Source organism: Lytechinus pictus, chromosome 10 (genome assembly GCF_037042905.1).
Source record: "Lytechinus pictus isolate F3 Inbred chromosome 10, Lp3.0, whole genome shotgun sequence".
Taxonomy (NCBI): domain Eukaryota; kingdom Metazoa; phylum Echinodermata; class Echinoidea; order Temnopleuroida; family Toxopneustidae; genus Lytechinus; species Lytechinus pictus.
The window spans coordinates 23,779,283-23,794,419 of record NC_087254.1 but is presented as its reverse complement, the minus strand read 5'-3'; the positions used below and the strand labels follow the sequence as shown (position 1 = coordinate 23,794,419).

Sequence of the window (15,137 nt, the reverse complement as noted above, 5' to 3'; positions counted from 1 at the left end):
AGAAAAATTAAAAATTTTGCCAATACAATAGTAACCGGGAATAGTAAAGCGGATCATTGTAGAAAATGAGACAAAAGGGAATAAAGAATTGTAGACGATTTGAAACGAATGGCAAAAGAAATGTTTGATGAAGTAAAAATTAATGAAATGTTGTGAAGCAATTAGTAATGGATATACAACAACGATCATAATGAGCATTTTCCAGCGTTTATCAGTGCTAGTACCCGTCGTAGTATAGTAGTAGTAGTATAGTAGAAGTAGTAGTAGTCGTAGTAGTGGTAGTAGTATACTAGCACTGATAAACGCTGGGAAATGCTCATTAATCGTTGCTGTATATTATCCATTTGCAAATATTCGTTTCTCTCTTTCTTCCTCCCATTACTCATTGCTTCACAACATTTTATTAATTTTTGCTTCATCAAACATTTCTTTTGCCTTTCGTTGCAAATCGTCTATATACAATTCTGTATTCCGTTTTGTTTCATTTTCTACAATGATCCTCATTACTATTCCCGGTTACTATTGTATTGGCAAAATGTTTAAATTTTCTATCATGCCGCATGATTAATATTATTGATACTTCTATATATGGGTAAAAGTGGTTCTCCATTCTTTTCAGCTTTGTCCTTTAATTGCTATATCGCATTTCATTTACATATATATTTCTTTCTAGATCGATGTTTTTTTTTTTAATTTCTCCCTATTTCCTTTTGACTCTTTCATCATTTCCCGCTCTCATCTGACCCCCCCCCCTCTCTCTCTCTCTCTCTCGAAGCGTTATTTTTTTACCTCTACTTAATTTCTTCACTCCTTTCACTTGCCTTACTTCCATTATAATTATAGTGAAATGCACAATATTACGTTTTTATGGGAATATATATTCATGACCTTTTTTTATAATTCGTAGTGTTTTTAATGTAAACCCTAGTTATAGCCTATATCGTTCTCGGAATTCTATAGACGAACTTTGAATTGTATTGATCCGATCGAGTCAGGTTACAGGGGTCAGCTAGGTTATGCCCCCCCCCCCCCCCCCCCCCCGATCCCGGCCCGGCATTGCTGGGCAAACCCTTCACTCGAGTAAAGGGTCTGACTGTGCAGACTACTCATGCCTTGTGTACTGAAGGCTCTCTCAGCAAATTTTGTACATAGAGTTATATAAACCTTAACTATATGTGCTAGTCTTTGCGTGGAGGCACACTTGTTGATCAAAGTTCCAATCAGGGTCTGTGTCTGCAGACTAGCCCGGCATCACGTATTGAAAGTTTGTTTACTTAGCTTCGGACATCGACAATCTAAAGTCTCAAGTGGGTCGGCCGTCGATGTTAGCAACCAAGATCTAGATATTCTCTAGACCAAAAGCTTCAGTCTCTGTATTTTGGTTGTTCCGCTGAACTGCGTTGACATGATTCATGGTAGTAAAATGTCAATCATTTCCTATGTTTCCTTGTTTGAACGGATAATCTTTGATTAATTGGCATTGACGATTGATATTATTAAATCTGAACAACGCCTATTCTCCAAGGTAATTCAGATTCCATTTTTGTGCTGTATCATTACTACCACCAGCTCCGGCCCGCGGGCCAGCTCCCTGGGTTACACTCACAGGAGAGTTTACACACTGACCGCATGACATGTCAGTCTTAGTCCGAATTCCTGAGTCAGTTTGTTATGGAACCTTAAAAGTGCCACCCAGATGTTCATATAATCATCTCGTCATGTCTACATCTCTTAGGGAAAAGGATAAGATGACAAGTTCTCGGATCTCGTCATGTCTACATCCCATGAAAGGCATGATGAGACTTTGAGTTTGAGAGATGATCAGATGACAAGATCTTGGATCTCATCATGTCTAGATCTACTGTACATCTTTTAGAAGAGATGATCAGATGGCAAGATAATGGATCTCGTCATGTCTACATCTTTTTTGATCAGATGGTAAGATAATGGATCTCGTCATGTCTACATCTTTTAAAAGAGATGATCAGATGGCAAGATCTTGGATCCGAGATCTTGCCATCTTATCATCTCTGCTGATCTCCGAAGCTAACGGAGGAAGAAGAAGACTAGACCAAAAGCTTCAGTCTCTGTTATGTTGGTTGTTCCACTGAACTCCGTTGGCTCCACTCACCAAATACAGAGACCGAAGTTCTAGCGCGATCTGTACAGGGGACTCAATGGCCATATGTTTATGTATTATTAAGTTCAGATAAAATAGGGAAGTGGAGTTGCGCGACAGCCGAAGTAAATCACTGTTTTTCCCCTTTTATGTTTATTTTTCCCCGTTTTGGTGCAATTCAGGCCAAAAAGGAATAATAATCTTTATTTTAGTACAGTTCTTTTGATATATTTTCATGAAATAAAGACAAAAATTGATGAGCCCCGTCGGGGGATTTTGCATTGTTAACCCCCTAATGGTGGCTGCACGATAGCGAGCCGTCTTTGTACGAGGAGAAATTAATAAAAATGTTAAAAAACTCCTTGAAACAGACGGCTGCCAGCTGTCTAGATGAAGACATGACAGGAGAACAAGTAGCCGGCTTATATTTTTGTTTACAGAAATACACTTGATAACTCCATCTACCGGTAATATAAATCAAATTACTTCCAAAGTATCCTCAAAGGCCAACAACCAGAATAACCAGACAGTCTCATGACTTAAACTTCAATATAATCAGAGCAAATAAGGATTGCTACAAATATTCCCTCTACCCTCGAACAATTGTAGAGTGGAATTCACTTTCTCCCACTATAAAAAATGCACCCGATCGAGCTGCATTTAAAAAACAGCTAAGCAAAAACATGCTAACTAAAAGAAGTATATAGCAGCAGTGATTGCATGAATGGCCTGCACGTCTATAGCCTCTTTGAGGCGTTCAAGCGCAGTATTTACAAGACAAGATCCAAGCTCTTGCCATTTGATCATCTCCTAAAATAAAAGATGTAGACATGTTGAGATCACAGATCTTATTATCTGATCATCTCTCCCACAGGATGTAAACATGACGAGATCCAAGATCTTGCCATCTGATCATCTCTTCTATAAGATGTAAACATGACGAGATCCAAGATCTTGTCATCTGATCATACCTCAAACGGGATGTAGACATGACAAGATGGTTATCTGGGTGGCACTTATAAGCTTCCAAGACCATAGTTTGTCGCTCAGAATACCTCAGTATATTTAAACATGCTTACCTAAATGAATTACTTTACTGTGTATTGAGTGATTGTGAATATGTACATAAAAATATGTGTGACGATGGGATGTGGAGGATGTACAGTGCGTCTCAAAAAAACTATACACTTTTGAAATGGCTACCAAACAAAAAATATGTCACTCTGGGAGAAAATACCTATATATATGAAAGCCAATAAAGTCAATTTTCAGATGACACCAAAAAGTTGGAAAACTATTCATGCTTGAGTGAGCACTACCCACTTAAACAAAGGGTATGGAAATTAAGCTGGGCAGGAATTAGCCTTCAATTTCTTTCAGTTTTTTAGATGGGTTAAGGGTGTTTTGATAAATCAATGATCAAGCATTATCAATTTAGATTTTTAGAGCAAATTTTAAGAATTATTAAATTGAAATTTAATATATGAGTGAACATGAAATACAATTCTTAACTTTTTCAAGTGGATCTCAGCAATGTGTTCATGGAAGTCAGAATATGGATAGGACTTAGGTGGGGGAAGTAGGTTGATGGGATAAGGGTCAACTGAACACTTAACCCCCCCCCCCCCCCGCTCTCTCTCTCTCTCTCTCTACCCCTTTCTCCCCTCCTGAGAGACTAGCCTTTGCTAGGGTGAGCAGGAATTAGCCTTCAAGTTTTTTTTAGAGGTGAGTCCTTTGGAACTTGCAAAGTAAAGGGTGTTATGCTAAATTACTGACGAATTGAGATCAGTTTTGGTTTCGTAAGCAAAGTTACTAAATTGAAATGCAATGCATGAGTAAACAGGAATTGTAATTTTAGTGTAGCATTTTTAGTTTATTATGTGAATCTTATCAAGTGTGCTTGTTAGAGTCAGAGTAATGTGATGGTACCTGTTACATGCAAGGGGGTGAGATAGGGTAAGACTTGGTTAAAGGGGCATTCTTCTTTGTGTTCTCTTACAAATTACAAATCATGTGCTCATCCCCCGCCCTCCACCCCCTTTCTCCTGGATGGTATTCAAACTTAAATGCCAAATGACTTATGGTTGATGGGTCTTTCTTTTCCATTGAATGATTATTTAGAACTTGACTAATTATAATGATTTATGAAATAATTTATTGAAAAAGTTGATTTTTTTATTTATAATTTATTGAAAAAGGTGAATATTTGATTGATCACATTGATTGAATTGATTTACTAACAAATTGTTAATTGAATGATTGATAGGTAAAGTTTGATGACCTAATTTCAGAATTTATTATCAAATTGACAGTCCGCTCTGGACTTAATGCATACATGTAATAGCAATCAGTCTCAATCTCAATAGCAGGGGGGTGGGGAGGGACGGACCTGTAGGAGGGAGACTAAACATTATGTTGACCCTTTTCCCATCAGCTTATTTCACCCACTGAAGTCCTACCTTACCCCTATTTTCCCTGACTCCAATGAACACACTGCTGAGATCCACATTGTAAAGTTCAAATGCTGCACTAAAGATTGCAATTCACGTTCACTCATGCATGAAATTTCAATTTGATAATTCTTGAAATTTGCTGTAACAATTTAAATTGATAATGAATGACCATTAATTCATTACAACACCCTAAGTTGGCAAGTTCCAAGGACTTGCCTCTCAAAAACTGAAAGAAATCGAAAGGCTAATTCCTGCCCAGCCTAATTTCCATACCCTTTGTTTAAGTGGGTAGTGCTCACTCAAGCATTAATAGTTTTCCAACTTTTTGGTGTCATCTGAAAGTTGACTTCATTGGCTTTCCATATACATAGGTATTTTCCCCCAAAGTGACATATTTTCTGTTTGGTAGCCCTTTCAAAAGTGTATAGTTTTTTTTTAGACGCACTGTATATGTTACGCATTGTTTTTTAACTGTTACTTTGGCTTGCTTGCAATCGTATTCCTGTGTTTTGTGTCCGGTTTCACGTCGTTCTTCTTCGTTGTTTATCAGTTTTAACAACTATCATTATTTGGCCTGAATCGTCAGGGAAATGTGACTTTTGGCCTAGCTTGCTGATTAGGATCTTAATGAACGTTCGTTTTCTTGCAAATAATACAAACTGCAATACTAGATTGCATCTAGGCCTACAGGAAACTAAGCCCAATCCATTTGGACCGTATATTTGTTAATCGACCTAGAATGGGTAGTATATGTTTTGTATTAGCTGTCCGTTCCTGAAAGTTGCTTCAAATATTGATTTTTTTTTAAATATATTGATCGACTCATGTATATTATGCAATTGTATTTCTTAACTGAATATTTCTTATTTTCCATTTAGTTTCATACAATCTATGCTAACTTATACTTATAGTGGTGGAAGGTAAATCCCCGAGATCATCCAATTGTTGAAAGTTTGTTCAAGATGTCTGTGTCCAAGGAAGAAACGGATGGAGAATATGACGTCATCGTGATTGGGGCGGGGCTCTCCGGTCTTACAGCTGCGTATCACTTGAAAAGGACCGTCGAGGGATGTAAGGTTCTCGTGTTAGAAGCAAAAGGTTGGTAGTTCAAATCATTGACGTCCTGGAAAATAGAATTGCATTTCTCAATATCCGTTTGTGGTGGTGGGGAGGGAGGATGGCTCGAGTAGGGGCAGGGGGGGGGGGGATTGAGATCCCAAATAATTTCACTGAAGTTCTTGATAAAATAGAATTGCATTTCTCGATATCAGATTTTTCATCAATTCCTCCAGTGTCTGCCTGATTATACTTTGTTTTTGCGCATGTCTAATTAATGACCCCCTCGGCAATATAGTTTATGTGAATTCTGGCTTACTCTCCTCAGTTGATGCACGCGCTCTGTATGCAAATTAAGTACCCTCAATATTTTTCCTCGTATAATTGCTATTTATTTTTTTAATTGAATTATATGTTTGTTTATTAGCATATGTTTGTAAGAGACATCCCTTGCTGCCTTACATGGAATTGGAAGGAATTACTTGCGGGTTACAGGAATTTTATAAAAGAATTCCAGTAAACTCCAGGACTGCAGCGGGGATCCTTTTATTTTTATTCTGTCATACTTTGTTATGTCATCATTCTATGGTTTTGTTTGTTGTTTGAAATGCCGAATATAATAATGATAATAATAATAACAATGATAATAAATTCAACCCATCAAGATGAGCCCGTTTCTTTCAAAACTGCATCTTTCTTACAGATAGGGTTGGAGGAAGGACTCTAACTGTTCCACTCAAATGCTCTAATGGAACAGAACAATGGGATTTAGGAGGCCAGTGGGTATGCAGGTACGAACACTATCGTTGGACCTCACAAACTAAATGTACAATAAAAACGGCATTTTCAATCCCATCATAGGCGAATCTTTCAATTCTACTGTACTTCCAGAACAAAGTATCAGGCCATTTTGCCTTTAACCAATAATATTGAATTCCAGTAACCGCGTAATGAGCCAAATTCTTTGGAGGGGCCAGCCCTGACGTATTGGGCAAAAGTTCTTTAAAAATCCGAGTGATCGAAGTGAGCAAACAAAAATTTGAACATTTTGAATAAAATCTATTTTTTCCAACTGAGATTTTGAGATAGCATTCAGAAAATGATATAACATTCAAAATTTTCCTTTTCTTTATCCCCTTGTCTTAGTTGTAAACTTTTTGGGGGCGTGGCTCCCAAGCCCCCCCCCCTACGGCAGCGCTCAATCAAAAATAATATGGACATTAAATGCCATTCTTGGATGAATCTTTCTATTTCATTTTCAGAACACAGCATCATGTTCTTTGGCTTCTCAACGAACTTGGAATCGAGGTATATCCTCAGAAATCCAACGGTACCAAACTCATTCAGAGTGGTAACAATGCAAAGATCAATACTTACCAAGGTGATGTACCAGCTTTGCCTCTTCATGTTCTTCTTGATCTTCTTAACTTTGAAAGAAAGGTAATGCCATTATATTCATGCTTATTCATTATGTCTAATTTGAATATTAGACTTCATATACAATATTGTATTTCCAACTTTTGAAAGCTAATATTATATATATTATTTTGTCTCGGTATTTTGTCTACATGAAACACGTTTTACCGTACGTTTTTTGTTTTTTGTTAATCACCAGTTAGTTTACTCAATCCTTTTGTAAAGGCTAAAGCGCTCAGTTAAGGTCAAGTCCACCCCAACGAAAAGTTGATTTGAATAAAAAGATAAAAATCTAATAAGCATAACACTGACAATTTTATCAAAATCGGATGTAAAATAAGAAAGTTATGACATTTTCAATTTTCGCTTATTTTCACAAAACAGTTATGTGCACAACCCAGTGGTATGCAAATGAGGAAGTCGATGATGTCCCCCCCCCCCCCACTATTTTCATTGTTTGTTATTGTTTGAATCATGATATTTAAATTTGTATAGATATGACAATGAAGACACTCTTGTTTAAACCACAAAATGTTAAAGCAATTATAGTTACACATGTTCACGGAGGAATCAATTTTCATTTCATATGACAATGAGGAGAGAATTATAATATTTCATAGTCCATGTAATGAAATTCAAAAGAAATAGTGAATTGATGATTTCATCAGTCTCCTAATTTGCATACAGATCAGGATGTGAATACAACTATTTTGTGAAATTAAGCTAAATTTTAGAATGTCATAACTTTCTTACTTTACATCCGATTTTGATGAAATTTTTCAGTGTTATGCTTGTTTGATTTTTTTTCTTTTTATTCAAACAAACTTTATGTAGGGGTAGACTTGTCCTTTAAAGATTCCAATCGAATCGTATCTCATCCCGGGCTTGGAGAGCCGCAGAGCACACAAATTATTGGCCAATCAGAGGCTGATGAGACTGATAACTACAAAATAGTGTGTTTATACTAGGAAAGAAGAAATAATGTCTCGTCTTAGGCAATCTGAGAAAAGAATTAATATAATAAAATAAAAGGGTCTCTCTTTAATCATATCCCACTTTTGACACACAGCAAACGATTAATTTGTTAGAAGGTAGAACAATCTACATTGATAAAATGGTCAGATGATATTTGACATCAAAATCTTTGTCACAATTAAAAATTAAACAATTATTATCCTTATTACCACGATGGACGCGATCTAACTTCTGTCTGTCCCCAATTTATTTTGCAGATTGATGCACTTACGAGAGATATACCCTGTGATGAGCCATGGGCAGCTAAACATGCAAATGATTATGATGGAATTACCTTCGAACAATTCCTTGCCAGAGAAACATGGACGGAAGGTGAGTTCATAAATCTCACTACTTTTGCCCCAATATCATGTGGGGGCGAAATTGAAAAAAAGATAAATAAACAGTGAGAGGCCCAAAGATAGAGTTAGAGAAAGAGAGAGAGCGAACATTTTTACCGTTTTGAAATTGAAATCTAAATCGGTGATAGGCCCTTTATTTATGTTCTTTTAAAAGCAGGTTTAACATAATTATTTTACCCTTTCCTTTCATTCTCTTTCTTTTCCTCGTTTTCCTTCTCTTTTCTTTGACCGTGAAACTTTACGCTTATTATTGTTATAGGGGCTAGGAACATGTTGAAAGGAGCCTTCGAAGTCGTCAATGGTTCTGGAGTGAGGGGTTACAGTGCCCTAAATTATCTATTTTACGTCAGTTCGGGTATTAGCATGCGGAGTCTCTCTGACAACAAGAATTCTGGAGCACAGGAGGATAAAATAAAGGTAGGCCTCTACTGTACTGTCCTATGCCAACAACAACAATAAATAAAGGTAATTTTTGTAATCTTGTTCACTTGCCCAGTTCACCGTGTTCGGCACCTCAAAATTTATTACTTGTTACGCCACTGGTATTAATATCGTTTGGAAATATGGTCTATATCAGAGCAGCTCGGGCCCTGGATTTTAGAATGGACATTTAGAACCATGAAAGTACAACCATGCAGGCCTTTTGTTTTGATGTTACAATTAGGATATACCTTGAAAAAACTTCATTGATATGGCTTCGTCCCCTTTGTCAGTTACTTTTAGTTTAATAACAATACCTGGATTTTTTGTTGTGATATTGACTTGAGGACGCAACAATATGATCATTACGTACCTCTACATGTGTATCTATCAAAATTATTAAATCTTATAGGGAGGGGCACAATCCATCAGCACTAAATTACAGGAAAGTATTGGTCAATCCAATGTGCTACTTTCTGAACCAGTGGTCAGCGTTGATCAAAACTCAAGATCAACAGTCAAAGTTCGAACCCTCTCAGGAAAGTCTTTCTCCTGCAAATACATCGTCAACGCAATTCCAATGAACTGTTCAGGTAATACACCCTTTATTTCAATTATGTCTTAATTGTGATCAATTAGACCTAAACTGTAAGGCCCACAAAACTGTTATTGCATTGACGCCAAATGGCGACAATGCCTTGTTCTTGTTCCAAATTCCTATTCTGCAATCTTCTTTTTCTTCTGCCAAAAATCCCATTCATTTACTAGTAACACATGGAGTTTGTTAACCCTGCCCAGGCCACGTCCCTCATCCAAATTCTTCCAAATTTTGCAGGCATGGTCCCCAGTACCCCTAGTTGTGCACCTTTTATTTCATTTTCCCAAATCACTCATGCATGACTGTTCAGGCGCCATTTTGTCCATTTCAAGTCCATTTGTATACCATTCTTCATTCTTTCATATCTTGGTTGTCCTGCGGGCTACAGACTACAAATTGCTATAGATAGTCAAAGAGTCGCTCTATCATCTGCGACTAAAATCTGCCCCTCAAAATGCCATCTTCATGCCCTAAATTCGAATTTGAAATAGTCTTCAAAAACTTCATATTTATTGAAATGCAAAGAAATCGTAAAATGGCCATAACATTTTGTTTTTATTCATTTCGATCTCACATTTTCAGGACTTGATAATGGCATGATATCATACATGTTGGTCAGTTTATACGCATCACTGACCTTCCGTTATTGAAATAGCGCCCTCTAAAGTTTCAAAAAATTGTTACCTTTGAATGCTCCTCATTGCGTCATACATGGCCAAACCAGTAGCCTTTTGGGGATTTAAGGTCTTCAAGATATGCCCTTTCATGCCATTTAGAAAAATTAATACCTTACCACTGACAAAATATCTGAAAAATGCTCCCGAAAATCACCAAAATACGCAAAAATGCACTATAATGCCAGCACAACTTCAACTTGCTCTTATTTCTTTATTGTTGAAGCTATTTTTTCCAACTTGGCAGTTATCAGTATTGATATATACAACAACCGTTCGTCAACCTTTTGTAACAGAAAGTGACAAAGAGCTGACATCAGCTTCAAATTATTGTGAAAAACCTAATTTACTTCTGGTCTATTGCTTGTGTACAAATCAAAGTTGTAGCAATGTCACCGCATTGAAATGTTCTTTCCAGTGATACCAAATTTGACATAGATTACAACAGAAAATTTCTCGATAATCCGATTTGAACACGTGGTATACTACTCAATGCACACATTATCAGCAACAGATTCGTACACAATGTCTATGGCAGAATCGGTTTCACGCAAAAACTAACATAATGCATTATACACATACATTGTTCTGATACATGCTTCAGGGGGCCAATTCCAATGACGAGTGGATACCATGCGCCCCCCCCCAAAAAAAAAAAAACATAAAAATAGTATCCTTTTTCAAGATAAGGCACGTAATGTAAGGGTGTCTAAAATAATAAAAGGTAATAGGCCATTTCACTAGGAAAGATCGATACGTGTTTATGGTCCAATTTGGGAGGGTATTAAGAAACAAAAATGCACCAGCATTACGTGTTTAGGATCCGATTTGAGGGGGGCTTAATTAGGAGATGGGATAACTCCGGGACTAAATTTAAATTCATCAGTTGTTTCTTTGATGTAATTGTAAATAATATGTGCATACACATACTACAGATATGATTGCTGAGGCTGTTAAGATGTCGCCCTACTTGTCATCATTCTTGTTACAATTATCATTGTCATTATTAAATCACAGGCGTCAATGCATGCACATCGTTCTGAAACGATTGCAGTTCTAGTTACCACTGTTATCGTTTGAAGGGTGGGCTATATACAGCCTGGGCAACAGGGCCGGGCTACCACCCCTTTTGTTAATGAGGTGAACCCCCAAAATGGGACGAAGAAAGGGGAAGAAAAGAAGACAATGAAAGTGATGTCTTGGCCATAGGTCAAAACTTCCTAATGCATGTTATTAGTTGAAAAATAAGTAACACGTACCACCTCAAAAGCTAATTCAGACGAGTCTCCCTGACATGCAATAAGATTTCTCTGACAGTGAAGCCCCTATGCTTGTGGTATGTGTCTGATTTGAACAATGCTATTAGTATTTCGACTTACAGGTTAATCTCTCTCTTTCTCTCTTTCATTTCACTCCCCTCATCTTGAACATTCAGAAACTATCCAATACATACCCAAACCACCACTGAAACGCCAGATGCTTATGAGTCACACGAGAAGTGGAAACCTCTTCAAGTTTATTGCAACATACGAAACAGTGAGTACTTCCGATTAGATATCATAGATCTTACGTTTATTCCAATGATTGGCAAATTCTTTTAGATCAATTAAGACATGACAACAATTTGTGGACCACTTGGAATTAATATGGCTGAAAACGACACAATAAGAAAAAAATGCAGAGACATGAGATACTAGCTACACAATGATTGTGACGCATTTTGATGCATGAGAAAAAGTTTTGTTTACTTCAGATGAATAATGTGTATGAGATCCTATACGAAAGTGTTGGTGATGTACGTCGATTAACATTTCTTCCCATATTTTGAGCCATAATATAGGACAATGAAAATGTGAAAATAAAAATATGTAGTTGACAAGATATGTAAGTTTCAATCCCACAAAATGTATAGGCCAACACGTCTGCCATAAAATACATTTGGAGCGTTGTGGCCCAGTGGATTAGTCTTCGAACTTTGAAACAGAGGGTCGTGGGTTCAAATCCTAGCCATGGCTTAATTTCCTTCAATAAATTTATCCACAATGTGCTGCACTCGACCCAGGTGAGGAAAATGGGTACCTGGCAGGAATTTATTCCTTGAAATGCCTTCGCGCTGTAAAAGGCTGCGGGGCTAAGGCCAGGGTAATAATATCAAATGCAGCGAATAGGGACGCGTTTGGCAGTGATATACGCTATATAAGCATGTTGGTATTATTGTAACCAATAAGTGGGCGTTCTCTGATTCAGGTGGAATAATTTTGTGAATATATTTTCTGTTTCTCGAAGGCATTTTGGCGTGACAAAGGATTTTCTGGTGAGATCATGAACTCCACGAATAACAGTCTTTCACCTAACGATGTAGGACCATTGACCTATGTTTGTGATGCTACATCGTGGAAAGGTAGCCCTGCCTTGGTGGGTTTTATCAACAACCCAATATATTGGAGCAACGTAGAGGTACGAGTAAAATCTAGCCGATCATCTCTCCAGAGTAATATTGTTTTTTTCACCACTTATTATTGCGTCATCATCTTCGCATACTCATATCGTTTACATTGATTCTGCCCAATGACTTTTTCCCCCTTTGGGGATATGAAATTTGGTCCTTGACAGTGGTGAGTGTAGCAATTCAGGTGTAGCCTCTTGCTGATCATCATGATCATGCTTGTTCGTTCCGCCCATTAACATGGTTAAAAAGAAATAGCGGTGAAATGCAGATGCATATGTACAATCATCTAAAGAGTATATACCTAACTGATGGAATGTCTAGGGCTAAGCTAATAAAGTTGTTTGATTAGAAATGATAATGAATTCATCTCATCTTTGGCCCGCATATTACTTTCATTGATAGGATCAGGATAGGAGAAGTGCTATTCTGAAGCATCTAGAAAGATTCCTGGGATCTGAAGCTTTGACACCGATTGATTTCAGGGAAAAGGTAAATACTAATTATGAAACTTCTTCACTTAGCCTGACAGCTATCAACATGGGCCAACTGCTGCCGATATATTAATAGCTATAATCATCCAGTCACCACCACCATTTCAATACAACACGGTCATCATCCCACCGCTACCACACCTGCAGTAGATCCCACTGCTGCCACCATCCCAATAGATCCCACTGCTCCCATTATCCCAATAAATCCCACTGCTCCCATTTATCTCAATAAATCCCACTGCTCCCATTTATCTCAATAGATCCCACTGCTGCCACCATCTCAATAGATCCCACTGCTGCCACCATCTTAATAGATCCCACTGCTGCCACCATCTCAATAGATCCCACTGCTGCCACTATCTCAATAGATCCTACTACTGCCACCATCTCAATGGATCACACTGCTACCACCATCTCAATAGATCCCACTGCTGCCACCATCTCAATAGATCCCACTGCTGCCACCATCTCAATAGATCCCACTGCTCCCATTTATCTCAATAGATCCCACTGCTGCCACCAACTCAATAGATCCCACTGCAGCCATTTATCTCAATAAATACCACTGCTGCCACCATCTCAATAGATCCCACTGCTGCCACCAACTCGATAGATCCCCTTGCTGCCATCTCAATAGATCCCACTGCTGCCACCATCTCAATAGATCCCACTGCTGCCACCATCTCAATAGATCCCACTGCTGCTACCATCTCAATAGATCCCACTGCTGCCATCTCAATAAATCCCACTACTGCCACCATCTGATTAGATCCCACTGGTACCACAATCTCAATAGTTCCAATTGCTACTACCATGTTAATGTACTCTAATAAGATAGTTGCCCAATATCTAATCAAATGTGTTATTATGGTGTAGTATTTTATATTAAAACTTCATTCTTTAATATTAATGTAAAAATATTTCACAGGTTAAAATGTGTTAATACTATCTCATTCCTTATGTCTTTCACCACAAACAGACAATATTTGTTTAATTTCTAACCCACATTTCAATAATTTTTCACAAGTCAAATGCATCATAATCTATTAATAAAAATATATGCTTGTTCTACTGTGAGAATGTAATGAAATATTGAAAAGAATTGAAATTGATTTCACATTTATAAAATGAAGATATATTCCTCAAACATAACATTACACAGATAGAATCATCATAATTGTATTTTTCATGTAAATAGCATTGGGCTGATGAACCTTACAATGGAGGGTGTCCAGTCAATGTGATGATGACGGGTGCTGCAGAATACTGGGATGAAATCAGAGTGCCTTTTGATCGGCAAGTATACCAATCACTAAGTTAATACTTTGTAATTATGATTGTACTTTAGGCATTTGTAAATTGACTCCTTCCAATCTCTTGATCAATATTTACATCGATAATTACAGCCTCGTGATATTTTTATCATGCATAGATAACCTGAGGGAGTGTTGTTTGTTCTTTATAATTCATCAAATAATAATTATTTAGACATGTCTTATGATTGAAATATAATGTAATTATCATTCCAAATTAGTTAAAAGACCATTTTAGCCAAGGATTGAGATCATGATAAATTGTTCTTGAAGTAAAATAGCATGGTTCATAATATTCGACACACAGGTACGGGTATATAGGTATATAGCCTAATGTAGGAATTTTATAATTCAGTACTCAAAGGGTTAACTAACATCACATTGCACCTTCATTTCAGAGTACATTGGGCAGGTACGGAGACGGCCACACACTGGATGGGGTACCTGAGTGGCGCTGTGCAGTCTGGTCTAAGAGCTGCAGATGAGGTAGTCAACAGGCTAGAAGTCTCTGAGGAATCCAGGAACAACAGTTCAGACCTCCTTAAGTCACTTGACAGTCCTGGAGATGATGAACGGAGATCAACGGTTGGTTGCTGTGGGTGTTGACCTTTGGGAAGTTTGGGCTGGGAATGGTAGCTGGGCTGGTAGGTGCTGGAGTTCAGGCAAGGATTCAAGGCCATGGTTAATATCAGGAGTATTTCACACAGCGATTTCTGAGTGATGGTGGAAATCGACGGTTAATCAATTATTACTCTTCTCATTTTCAAAGTAT

At 37.6% G+C, this 15,137-nt stretch overlaps 1 pseudogene; it reads left to right on the top strand.

The window, feature by feature from the left end:
* The first annotated feature begins 1,833 nt into the window (after positions 1–1,833).
* Positions 1,834–15,137, top strand: LOC129269326 (probable flavin-containing monoamine oxidase A; annotated as a pseudogene).